Source organism: Capsicum annuum, chromosome 12, assembly GCF_002878395.1.
Source record: "Capsicum annuum cultivar UCD-10X-F1 chromosome 12, UCD10Xv1.1, whole genome shotgun sequence".
In the NCBI taxonomy this organism is placed as follows: domain Eukaryota; kingdom Viridiplantae; phylum Streptophyta; class Magnoliopsida; order Solanales; family Solanaceae; genus Capsicum; species Capsicum annuum.
In genome coordinates, this window is record NC_061122.1 from 136,309,944 (window position 1) to 136,322,434 (window position 12,491).

The following is a 12,491-nucleotide window of genomic DNA, read 5'->3' on the forward strand; positions in this document are numbered from 1 at the left end:
TCAAGAACTCGAGCTGCAGCAGAATTATTCTCTTGCAAAGACAGAACAGTAGCTTGGGTGTTAGCTTGAGCATTGGCGGTAACTGTCTGGTCTAGCACCTAAAAAGCTGCCCGAAATTCTACATGAGACACATGCTCATTGATGGGATCAATGACTTGAATTTTCTTGTTTTTTCTATGAGCTGGAAGAGGAGGCATTTTTTGTTATAAGAGAGCACGAGTTAATCACAGATAAAGAGACATTTGTAGGCACGATAAACTTTAGAAAGAAAGAAATGACTTTTCCTAAAACGTTCTGTAGCATCTTGCTCATAGATGTGGTGCACTACACACCGATGATCAAGACTCTACGTAATACGGCTTGTCAGACTCTCTAGGACTCCTTAAACCTTACGCTCTGATACCAAGCTTTGTAATGCCCCAAAATTTCATCCCGAGATGCCACACGGTGCTTAGGCTACACGTAGCCCCAAGCTAATCGTCAAAGCCAGACACTACCTCAAGAAATTCAATTCAACAATAGTCATGCACAACAAAGAGATATACCACATCGGGTTCAATAGAAATACTGGAGAATACTAGACTTTACAACAAAAATATATTGAATGTCTATACATACCAACCCTCTAGTCTGACAAAGCTTCTATACATCAAAATTAAGGAGCCATTGGGACAAACCCCCAACTGACTCAAATAGTATTGATAGCCATAAAAATAGAAAGATATCACCAAAAATATAGACACAGTCCTCGAACTATGAGGACTCACCACTGAGGGAACGTAGTTGAGGCACTCAAATATTGCTAACGCGGCTACGGCTGAGTACCTAAATCTACATTATGAGAAAATGTAGCCCATATAAAAGTATGTGGGTCAGCACTTTGGAATGTACTGAGTATGTGGGGGTGCATGCAACAATGCAAACATCATCATCAATTTTATAAAAATATGCATATGTACAATGATGGGTCACTTGGCTTGATTTAGATTGAAAAATACTTTTCATGATCTCATAGTAAATAAATTATATGACAAAAACCTCATAAATCATCATAAATAACTCAACTCTTCAACTCAAGACTCGGAGTGACTCAGTAATTCAATAAACTCAACTTTTATGGACATGGGAGGTTCTTATAATCGACATAAACCATGTAAGCTATATGGAGTCCAACATTTTTCCCTCCTAAGGAGAGAACCCCACATTGGAAGGAGCGTCGTACTCTTGCCAAGGAGTACAACCTAAATCTAGTAATCACAATCTAATAATCAGCCTCTGGCCCACAATTATCAATATCAATCCTACGGTGGCACGTAGTTTTGGAGAAATACCATATTTCCTACTCGGTGCTAAATACTACTCCCAGACACAAGCTTAGAACGCGTTAGGAAATCCACCGCAAATATCAAAAGGGTTTATTATGAACACCAAATCAAATCTCTTTCTCATTTATCAAATCATAACCAATTTTTGGATTCCTAACTTGATTCAAATCAAATCAATCTTTCTCAATATCAAAATGTATCAATTCATTAAATTATGACAGCATCAATAACTTTGAGGCAATATCAAGACTCATTGGAACAAGTCAATCTCATGAATCAATATACTCAATAATCCAATTTGTCATAAGGAAGCCTAAAACTTGACATATATCATGAAAGCACTTGAAATATCAAATCATGGTAGAAATATTAAATATCAAGTCATAACTTGGGAATAGAAAAATAATCAAGTCTAATAAAGTTTAAACAATTTATATTCTTATAATCTCATGATAAAGTAATTTGGGTATAAATCCACTTGCAAAATCATATAAATCCATGATAGAAATCAAAGCTTTGGGCACAAGAACGAAAGAATTGCACTTGTTCAAAACCCTACATACCTTAATCTTTGAAATTAGATGAATTGTAGTGCTTGAAACTCTATCCACACTTGTAATAAATGGTTCTTGAAGACCACACTATGAGTTACTTGATTCTTGACGAAATCTTAAAAATTTATTGATGATTTTTTGAAGATTAATGCCCTTAAATAAAAACCCCAGATATAATTCTTAAGAGAATTGGAAGACAGAATTAAGAAATTAGGGTTTAGATGGGAATTCTCATATATATAGGGGCCTTTAAAAGATGGGAAAATACCAAAATACCCTTGCAAAAACGTCCTTTAATTGCTGAAAAAAATAGATGACAACATTAGTGACATGTCGTCACGAAATATCGTCACAAAATAATGGATTTTATGATTTTTTGCTTAAGGTTAACGACATTGGTAATAATTCATCACACTTGTGACAACTTATCACAAAATTTCATCACTGGGGGTGAGGCTAACAACATTGATGATAAGTCGTCACACTTGTGACAGCTTCTCTCAAAATGTTGTCACTCAGTTTTCCAGCCTGACATGCTGGAGTAAAATGGGCATAACTCTTGGCTCCGATACGGGATTTGGGTGAAATTGGTATCATTATAAAGATAATTCAATTATGTATCTTTTGATAGGTCATGATCTCAATAATTTGCAGTATAATGAGAGATATTCTCATTTGAAGTTGAATATGGAAATATCCTTCCCAAGAATTCAATCAGTAAGGAATGTTTTGATTCACCTAATCACTAGGACATCTTTGAGGCCTTAATACACATCATCCATCATCATAAAACAACCAAATAACTATAATTTACTTGTTATAAACTTGATTTATGGTTACACTATTGGTTAGAGTCTCGGGGTATTACATATACTTTATCCATCCTCTATCTGGAAACTTTCACTCCACTTTTGTGAACTTAATCTGCATTCTTCTTCTTTCCAGTTCCCTCTAAATATCTGACCACTTAGAAGGGAATACTTGCTTACGGTTTCTTACAGTAAGTAATAATCTAATATTTCTAGTTATATTGAAAATTACTTTGTGGGTAGACAAGTATTTCCCTTCATGTTTTGAATTATTCCTTCTTTTCCATAACTTCCATAGTATCATACTAGGAATAGCATAATAGTATGGTTTATCTCTTCCATGATCAATTGTACTCCACCAAGTTAGGATTAACTCCCTTAGACTTTGTTCATTCAAAGTACTACTTACAAAAGAAGAAAAATATGACCAAGTCCTGTTACCAGTAATAGATCAGAGAAGCACATGTGAAAGTATTTCTTTATCTAGTATAGTGCATCACCAACATCTTGTAGGTCCCTCTATACCCCATATTATTATGTTTTCCTCTACTGCAATGTTTTCTCTCCACACCCTCCACATCAGAAAGTCCATCTAGAAAGGCAAGCCTTTGACCCATATATTCTTGTATAATCTATTTACTTCCTCCCTCTGTCTTATGTAATTCCATAATGAGGTTACTGTAAAGTTATCCATGCTTGGTATTTCACTCTAACTTAGCTAACATGTATACACCTGAGGCACAACGTCCCAAAGAATAAATAATCACAAATACAGTTCAATTGCCCTCACATAAAAAGAAGTCCAATATACACTTAATTATTTAGATTATGGGCTAACAACCAGAACTCTCACTCTCAAAAAAGTTTTTAAACAAAGAATACACACCCATAAGCGTTCCCTTATCATCTTGTAATATTTATAGCTGATTAGTAGATATCAAAGCAGGACTTTCTATAGCTAATAATGAGGTTTTGGTCGTAGGTGAGGGATATTTTTCGAATAGTGACTTCACCCTCCTTGCCATTGTTTCTACTACCAAACCTCATTTTTCTCAAACTCATTCTCCTTCTAAACTTGTCTTTCCATAGCCTGATTCATTTTTATCGTCTCAGAGATTTATAGAGCTTTTAAGGCTGAGTGGACTAAATTGAAAATTTTCCTATTATTCTATCCTATTTAATCAACTACCACCTTATAAAAATGAACCGGCCAAGTTCTAGTTGTATACACAAAGTAATAAATGCATCAAATCCTTACACCCACTGGCAATGAACTAGTACTCATGCTACTGACTTTCTAACTTGTGTTATCATAATCATGTTATCTTAACCCCAAAGGCTCTAATGCCAAGTATAGATTCACGATGGTCAATCATCACAAGGTATGTACATGAAACAACCCAAATGAATTGTAAAGAATATCTTACTTTACAAAATCCAATTTTTTTAAAAACCAACATTTCACAGTCCAACAACTTTCTACCACATTATTTTTCTTTAATCCACAAAGTATATGTATGTAGAGACAAAACTCCAAATAAAAAAATGCCTATTATAAACAACAAGGAAATAGTACATATTTATAATCACAAAAATTACAACGAAAGCAAAAATTCCTAGACATATCGGTTCTTTCAGATAGCACACGAGGAAAATAAACATAGGAAACAAAAACCCCTATGGTGAAAGATCACACAAGTATCCCACCCCAACTAAAAATGAATGCTTTGTCCTCAATTTATCATAAATAAATATAAGGGAGAAATATTTTATAGCCCTTAGGCTTATGAGTCTCTTAAATCATGAGAGGCCTCATTGGCCTTAGTTTCAACAATAGTGACCCCCTCTGTGACTAGGGTACTCAAAATAACTCCTTCTTTAGTGACATGGGTAGGAGTCGAAAACAGATCGGGCCTAAGCCCATTTTTTGGTCGTGAACTAGTATAAATTCCAGTCGCTTTATCTTCAGTTTGCTTCTTACTTTTTTCTTCATCTCTCATCGATCTTTTTACTTTTCTCATATTTCTTTCCTATGGTGTTATATATCTATGTATTTTCTTTCTCTCTAACCTTTTCTCACCAATTTCATCCACCTATTTACTTTTATCTTTGAGTGGCCTACCCATGAGGTACACAATGTATTCTTCTTCATCACTCACTAGCAAAGTTGGATCAAATACACTCAGAAGTGGTGATTTCTTTGTTACATCCTGGGTTTTGGCCTTAGAAATTTTTCCTTAAAAACCATTCTTTGAACCCAATATGACTAATGGATATGAGCCATATGCTATCCTATCATAAGTTGACCAGTGTTAGTTGGTGGGAGGATTTTGAATGCTGGAATTATCATGAGTTAATGGTATAAGTCGTAAGGCTTAGATACGAGTCATATCAGGGACTTATATAGTGGGCAATATTTGGTAATACATTCTTCCAGGGATACGTATCATGAGTATGGATCATATGCTGAGGTTATGACTTGGTTGGATGAGTCGTATATTGGAAAATATTTGATCTAAGGTTAAGGCCTAGGTATGACTGGTGGAAACCAATCGTAAGGAAGGATACGAATTGTAAGAGGGTCGGTCGCATAGTTATGATGGGATTTTTAGGGATTTAAGTAGGGGTATTCTGTACATTCCCTTACATACCCTAATTATGAACCACGACTTCTAATACACTTAGGAGGTTATTTACCATATTATTCAATTTATTAACATATAGAAAACTATTCCTAAATATTCAAAAATCCTCCCAAGAGCTTTTAGGGAAAGAGAGCTAGGGTTACAACTTAGGGATTTCTTTGGGGCTTGCTTTTGTGATATTCTTCAATCATCGTTCTCGATTTAAGACAAATATATCTTCCCTAATTTTTATTTCTAAAAAGCATGGATTTTATGGTTGTTTTCATAGTTTCAATATTGTATGGGTTATGGTTTTCCACTAATAATTGATGGCTTTGGTGTAAATGGATTGGTTATGGTTTCATACAATTTAATTATGCTTTTATATGCATAAATAATGGTTTTGGGCAATTGGATTACATTGTAATGGATTAATGGTCTTTGGAGTTTATTTTGGTTATAGCATGCCCCCAACAAGTTTGATAAAATGCTTATAAAGATATGTTCATTGCATTGACTTCTTTAAATGGAAATCTTTCTTGTTTAAGGCTTATGCATAAAAGTATAAATAGTTTAAATGGTGTACAAAGGTTAAAGTCTTATTGGTTTTCTTGTTCAGGGCCTAAAAGTCTCCCAAGATCTTAATATAGTAAATTAAAAGGGCACTTGAGATTCCCCTTAACCGAAATAGTTTGGCTATGGATAAATCTTGTAATTAAGATTTGTATGATGATACCACTAATAAATGGCCTTTTTTAATAAATGGTAATTGGATTTATTTGGATATGGTTTTAACTTAGGCTTTAATGTAGAAATGTGTAACTATGCCATTGAAGGTGAGGTTTCGGGGGAACCAAAATAAGAAACTCATATTTACCAATATGAGGGGTCTTTGATGGCCACGTACGAGTGTCACATTTTATATTGGATGGATGTACTATCCATCCCATGGGATATTTCTAGGTAGGACTGGCTACACGCACTGGGACCATTTTAGCCGGAGGAGCAGAACCCATACGGCCTATTGGTGTGTTTAAATGGCAAGGTTACACTGCTTAGGTACAGGTTTTAAATGCATGTTAAACATGAATTCCCTTTCCCAACACTTATATATATAAATATGTATAGTTGTATGCATAATGTATGGTTTTACTTGGTTGTTTAAATGGCATTACTTTATCCTTATCCTGAGATACATGCTAGTAATCACTCGCTAATCCATCTATTTGCAGGAACCGGTCGTTCAACTACTCTTACATAGTGATTGACTCCGGGACAGAATTTAAATTAAAGTGGTAAGCTTCCATCTTTTTGAAGGCTTCCATTTCATGATATGGATACTCTTAGACATTTTGTTTTCATTTTGGACATTTGTTTTTGCAATGGTTGGGGGCATGTCCCAATTGAATATTTGTATTCTTTTGGATAGAGTCTATATGGTACTTCTAGGGTTGGTATGGGAGGGATCGGTATTGGTGGCAGCTTGGCATTGGAATAAGACAGTGGGTTGACATCATTGGATGATATTATTAGTTGTTCCACCCTTTTATATTTTGGGATTAATTGTCATATTATGTTTTGATATTCTCTTTGGTATGGATGGTTGGGTTTGGTACGATTAGACTCGGATGGGTTGGTCACAATTGTGATCCTATCATAGAGTCTTTATGAGAACCATAATGCTATCTTGTTATATATTCAAAATTTGGCTCATTTGAGATTGTATAAGGTGGTTGGGATGGGTAAGGGGGTAGTTCCTGATCTTGGTTGAACTTAGGATGCCCATTATGTCTAGGCCCTGGTTTGGGTCGAGATAATTTTATATCAGAGCCATAGGTTCATAGTCAACCAGAAAGTCCACAAAGTTGTGTTGAGTAGAGTCTCTTTTAAGGGTGTGTAGCACACCACACTCATAAGAGAAAGGCTACAAAACATTTAGGAATGCTTCACTTTCTTGAAATTCTCAGTCCTTGAATCCTCTCTAATCCTTGGTTACTTTTTTTTTTTCATCATACCTCCTAGATCTGGAACACAAAGAAATCTTTCTGCCTTATTTGGGGATAATGCTGAAGGGGTACCTTCTACATCTGGAGTACATCTTCGATCTCATGGTCCTATTACTGATTTTGCTACACTTTCTACAATTCCTCCTACTGCTCCTCAGGTCCCTTAAGGTAATGTGACATACATAGGGTTTCATCAATCTATCCATAATATTACTCAGATGGTTGTTGGTTAGGCTGAGCGAGGTGCAGCTAGTACTTTACCTGCTGAGGCTAAAAGGGTTAGCCAATTTATGAAGATGGTTTCTCCCACTTTTATGGGTGTGAAGGTGAAGGAAGACCCATAGGGCTTCCTGGATAAACTAGAAAACATATTTTAGGTTATGGAGGGAGCTAGCTTTATAGCTTACCAGCTCAAAGATGTTGCTTATCACTGGTATGAGGAGTGAGATAGGGATAAGGGTGATATGGACAATTAAGGGTTGTAGAAAGCCTTTTCTAATGCCTTTATGGATCGTTTCTTTCCTTAAGAGTTGAGGAAAACTAAGATGGAAGAGTTTGTGAACCTTAGGCAAGGGAGGATGTCTATAAGGGAATATTCCTTAAAATTTAATCAGTTATCAAGGTATGCTCCTAATTTGGTGGTTGATATGAGGTCGACAATGAGAAAGTTCACTTTTGGTTAAATAGAGAATAGATTTTAGAGAGCAAGAATATTTTTCTCATTAGGGATATAGACATTTGTAGATTTACCATTCATATACAACAAGTTGGGGATGAGAAAAGAAAGCAGGAAGAATTTAGGGATAGTTAGAGAGAAAACGGTAGATTTTCTAATTGGAAGGTACATAGTATCAGGGTGGTAGAGATGGTGGCAAGTGGCTAAAAAAGAAGTGGGGGAGTTTTGGTTCCTTATCTACTGCCAGTACTTATTACCCAAAGTAATCCAGTAACAAGCATCACTAAGGTAGTGAAAATTCTTAAGCGAGTGGAGGTCAGTCTATTTCTTCATACCCTCTTTATTCATTCTGCAGTCGTCCTCATTATGGATTCTAAGAGAAAGGTAGAGATAAGTACTTTAAGTGTCGTCAGATAGGCCATCGTCTTAAGGATTACCAATTAATAAGGGGGCTATAGGGGGAAATAAGATTCTGGTGGCTTCATCTTTTGCTCCTATACCTGGTGGTGTGGGATCTTCTTCAGTTATTGCTCCTGGTTCTAGTGTTGGTCAAAATAGGTTTTATGCTTTGTCATCTCAGTAGGAATCTAAGGCATCATATAATGTTGTTACTGGTATGTTATAGCTCTTTTGTCATGATGGGTATTGTTTGCTTAATTTATGCTCCACTCTTTCTTATGTGACTCCTTATATAGTTGTCTTTTTTGGTTTTGATCCAAAAATTATTTTGGATCCTTTTTCTATTTCTACCTTAATAGGAGACTCAATTATTACTGAATAGATCTATAGGGGGTAGTATCTATTGGTGATAGACAAACCTTGGTAGATCTGTTTGAGTTGGGAATGGTGGATTTTGATGTAATTTTGGGTATGGATTAGTTGTGTTTTATTTATGTGTCTTTAGACTGTTGGACTCGTAAGGTTATCTTTAGGTTACCCGGCGAGCTAAAATAAAATGGGAGGGTCGTTCTTTAGCTCCTAGGGGAAGGTTTATTTCTTATGTTAGAGCTTGAAGGTTAATCTCTAAAGGGAGTTTTTATCATTTGGTCCAGGTTAAAGATTCCAACTCAGAAGGTCCTTCTTTGCAGTCAGTTCTAATAGTTAGTAAGTATCCATAGGTCATTCCAGATGATCTTCCTGATGTTCCTCCGGATAGGGAAATATAGTTTGGTATTAATTTTTTTATAGACACTCATCCATTATCTATTTCTCCGAATAGAATAGCTCCAAAAGAGTTAAGTAAACTCAAAGAGTAAATTAAGGATCTTTTGGATAAGGGGTTTATTCATCCTAGTATTTCTTTGTTGGGTGTACCAGTGTGTTCTTGCGCAAGAAGGATGGTTCCCTCTAAATGTGCTTTAACTACAGGTAGTTGAACAAGGTAACGATTAAGAACAAGTATCCTCTCCCAAGGATAGATGATCTATTTAATCAGTTACAGGGTGCCAAGTTTTTTTCCAAGATAGATCTTCATTTTGGGTACCATTAGCTTAATATTAGGGAGGTAGATATTCCTAAGATGTCTTTATATACTCAATATAGGCATTTTGAGTTCTTGGTGATGTTATTTGGATTGACAAATGCTCCAGTGGCATTTATGGATTTTATGAAGAGGGTGTTCAGGCAGTATTTGAATCTCTTTGTCATTGTGTTTATTGATGACATTCTAGTGTATTTGATGAGTGAGGTGGATCATGATAATCACCTCTATATGGTGTTGCAGACCTTAAAGGAACAATCGTTGTTTGCCAAGTTCTCTAAGTATGAGTTTTGGTTAAATATTATGACTTTCTTGGGTCATATGAGGGGATAATAATTGATCCTCAAAAGGTTGTTGTGGTGAAAAGGTGGCCTAGGCCTATGACATCGTGTAATGTTCAGAGCTTCTTGGATTTAGCCAGATATTATAGGCAGTTTATGGAAATCTTCTCGTCGATAGCTGCTCCTTTGACTAAGTTAACTCAAAAGAATGTTAAGTTCTCTTGGATAGATTTTTGTGAGGAGAGTTTTGAGAAGTTGAAGAATAGGTTGATGTCGACTCTAATTTTGACTTTATCGGAAGGCAATGATACATTTATGGTTTATTATGATGTATCTCAAGTAGGGCTTGGTTGTGTTTTGATGCAGCATGGAAAGGTGAATGCTTATGCTTCCATATAGTTGAAGGTGCATGAGAGAAATTATCCTACTCATTATTTAGAGTTGTTGGAGGTTGTGTTTGCTTTAAAAATATGGTGGAATTATCTATATAGTTTTCACATGGATATGGATTATGATTAGAAGAGTCTTCAGTACATATTCACGCAGAAGGAGCTTAATCTCAGGCAAAGGATATGGCTTGAGCTTCTCAAGGATTATGATATGTCTCTTCACTACCACTCGAGTAATGCTAACGTGGTTTCTGATGCTCTTAGCAAGTCGTCTATGCGAAGCTTAGCTTATGTGAAGAAAGGAAAGTGGGGATTGGTAAAGGATATTCACTGCTTGGCCAATCTTAGAGTTTATCTTATGGATTCCAAAGATGGTTGTGTGATGGTGCAAGAAGTGGTTTGACCATCTCCTAATTTAGAGATTAAGGGGAAGCAAGTGCTGGATACAATCTTGACAAAAATTAAGAGTAATTTTGGTGGACAAAAGGTGGCATTGTTTGAGATTAGTGGTGATGATACTTTGTTATGCAAAGGGAGGTTGTGAGTTCTGAATGTCTATGGATTGCGACAAAAGATTTTAGCTAAGGTGCATAAGCCATGCTATTTTGTCCATCCTGGTTCGACAAAGATGTGTAATGATCTCAAGGAAATCTATTGGTGGAAGGGTATGAAGAAGAATATGGTTGACTTCGTGACTAAGTGGATGGTGTGTCAACAGGTTAAGGTTGAGCATATAAGGCCTGCTGGGTTGCATCAAGTAATAGATTTTCCTAAATAAAAGTGGTAGATGATCAATATGGATATCATTACCAGTTTTTCTCGATCTCAGAATTATTTTGATTCAATTTTTGTCATCGTGGATAGGATGACCAAGTCTACTCAAGTTTTACCAGTAAAAAGTACCTTTTAGATGGAGGATTATGCGATGTTGTGGTCATTACTAATCGTGGTACGTAGTTTACCTCTCATTTTTCGTGGTCATTCCAGAAAGGATTTGGGACGAAGGTTAGTCTAAGTACTATTTTCCATCCGCAGTCAGATGGGCAAGCATATAAAACTATTCAGACAATAGAGGATATGCTTCGGGCATGTGTGATTGATTATGGTGGCATTTGGGTTGAGCATCTACCTTTGGTAGAGTTTTCTTACAATAATTGCTGTATTTTAGTATTGGTATGGCTCCTTTTAAGGCATTGTATGGTAAGAGGTATAGGTCTCCTATTGGATGGCTTGAGCTTGGTGAGGCAGATATGTTAGGTCCCAATTTGGTCTATCAAGTTATGGAGAAGGTAAAGGTGATTCGAGATAGGCTTATGGCTTCTCAGAGTCATCAAAATTCCTATGCAGATGTTAGGCGTAGAGACTTGGAGTTTGAGGTTGGGGATTGGGTGTTCCTAAAGGTATCTCCCATGAAGGGAGTAGTGCGGTTTGGAAAAAAGGGGAAGCATAGTCCTCGGTTTATTGCTCATTATGGGATTTGTGGGGAGTGGGAAATGTTTCTTATGAGTTTGAGTTACCTGCAAGTTTGGGTTTGGTTCATCCAGTCTTTCATGTTTCCTTGTAGAGAAAGTGTATCTGCGATCCTTCTTTGGTTGTTCCTTTGGAAGGGTTGGATATTTCTGATTCTCTGCCTTATGAAGAGGTCCCGATTGAGATATTGGATAGGCAAGTTCATTGGTTGCAGACTAAGGATGTGGCTTCATTTAACATTCTGTGATAGAACCATAATATGGAAAAAGCTACATGGGAAGCGGAAGAGGACATGAAGTCCAAGTATCCACATTTGTTTTCTGCTCCTGGTATTCAAGTGGAAGGTATGTGTTCTTGAATACATCTTTATTTTTTGAAATTGTTAAAGGAAAGATTAATATCTTTGCCTCTTTATTTTTAAACTTTGTTTAATGGATGTTTGATAATGCAATTGACATTGTGTATGGTTACCCCTACCTTGTCCATCTTTTGGGGACACATGTTCCTAGTATGGGAGAATGTTACATCCTGGGTTATAGCCTTTGAAATTTTTCCTTGAAAACCATTCTCTGGACCCAATATGACTCATAGATATAATCCATTTACTAGGGTACGACTGGTATGGTCTTTTCATAAGCTTACCAGTGTTAGTTATTGGGATGGTTTTGAACACTTGAATGATCACAACTTAAGGGTTCAAGTTATAAGACTTGGATACAAGTCGTATCAGGGACTCATATGGTGGGCAGTGTTTGATGCTCCTGGTAATTTATTCTGCCAGGGATACAGATCATGGGTACGGATCGAATGCTGAGGTTATGACTTGGTTGGATGAGCCGTATACTGGACAGTATCTGATCCAAGGTTAAGGCTTGGG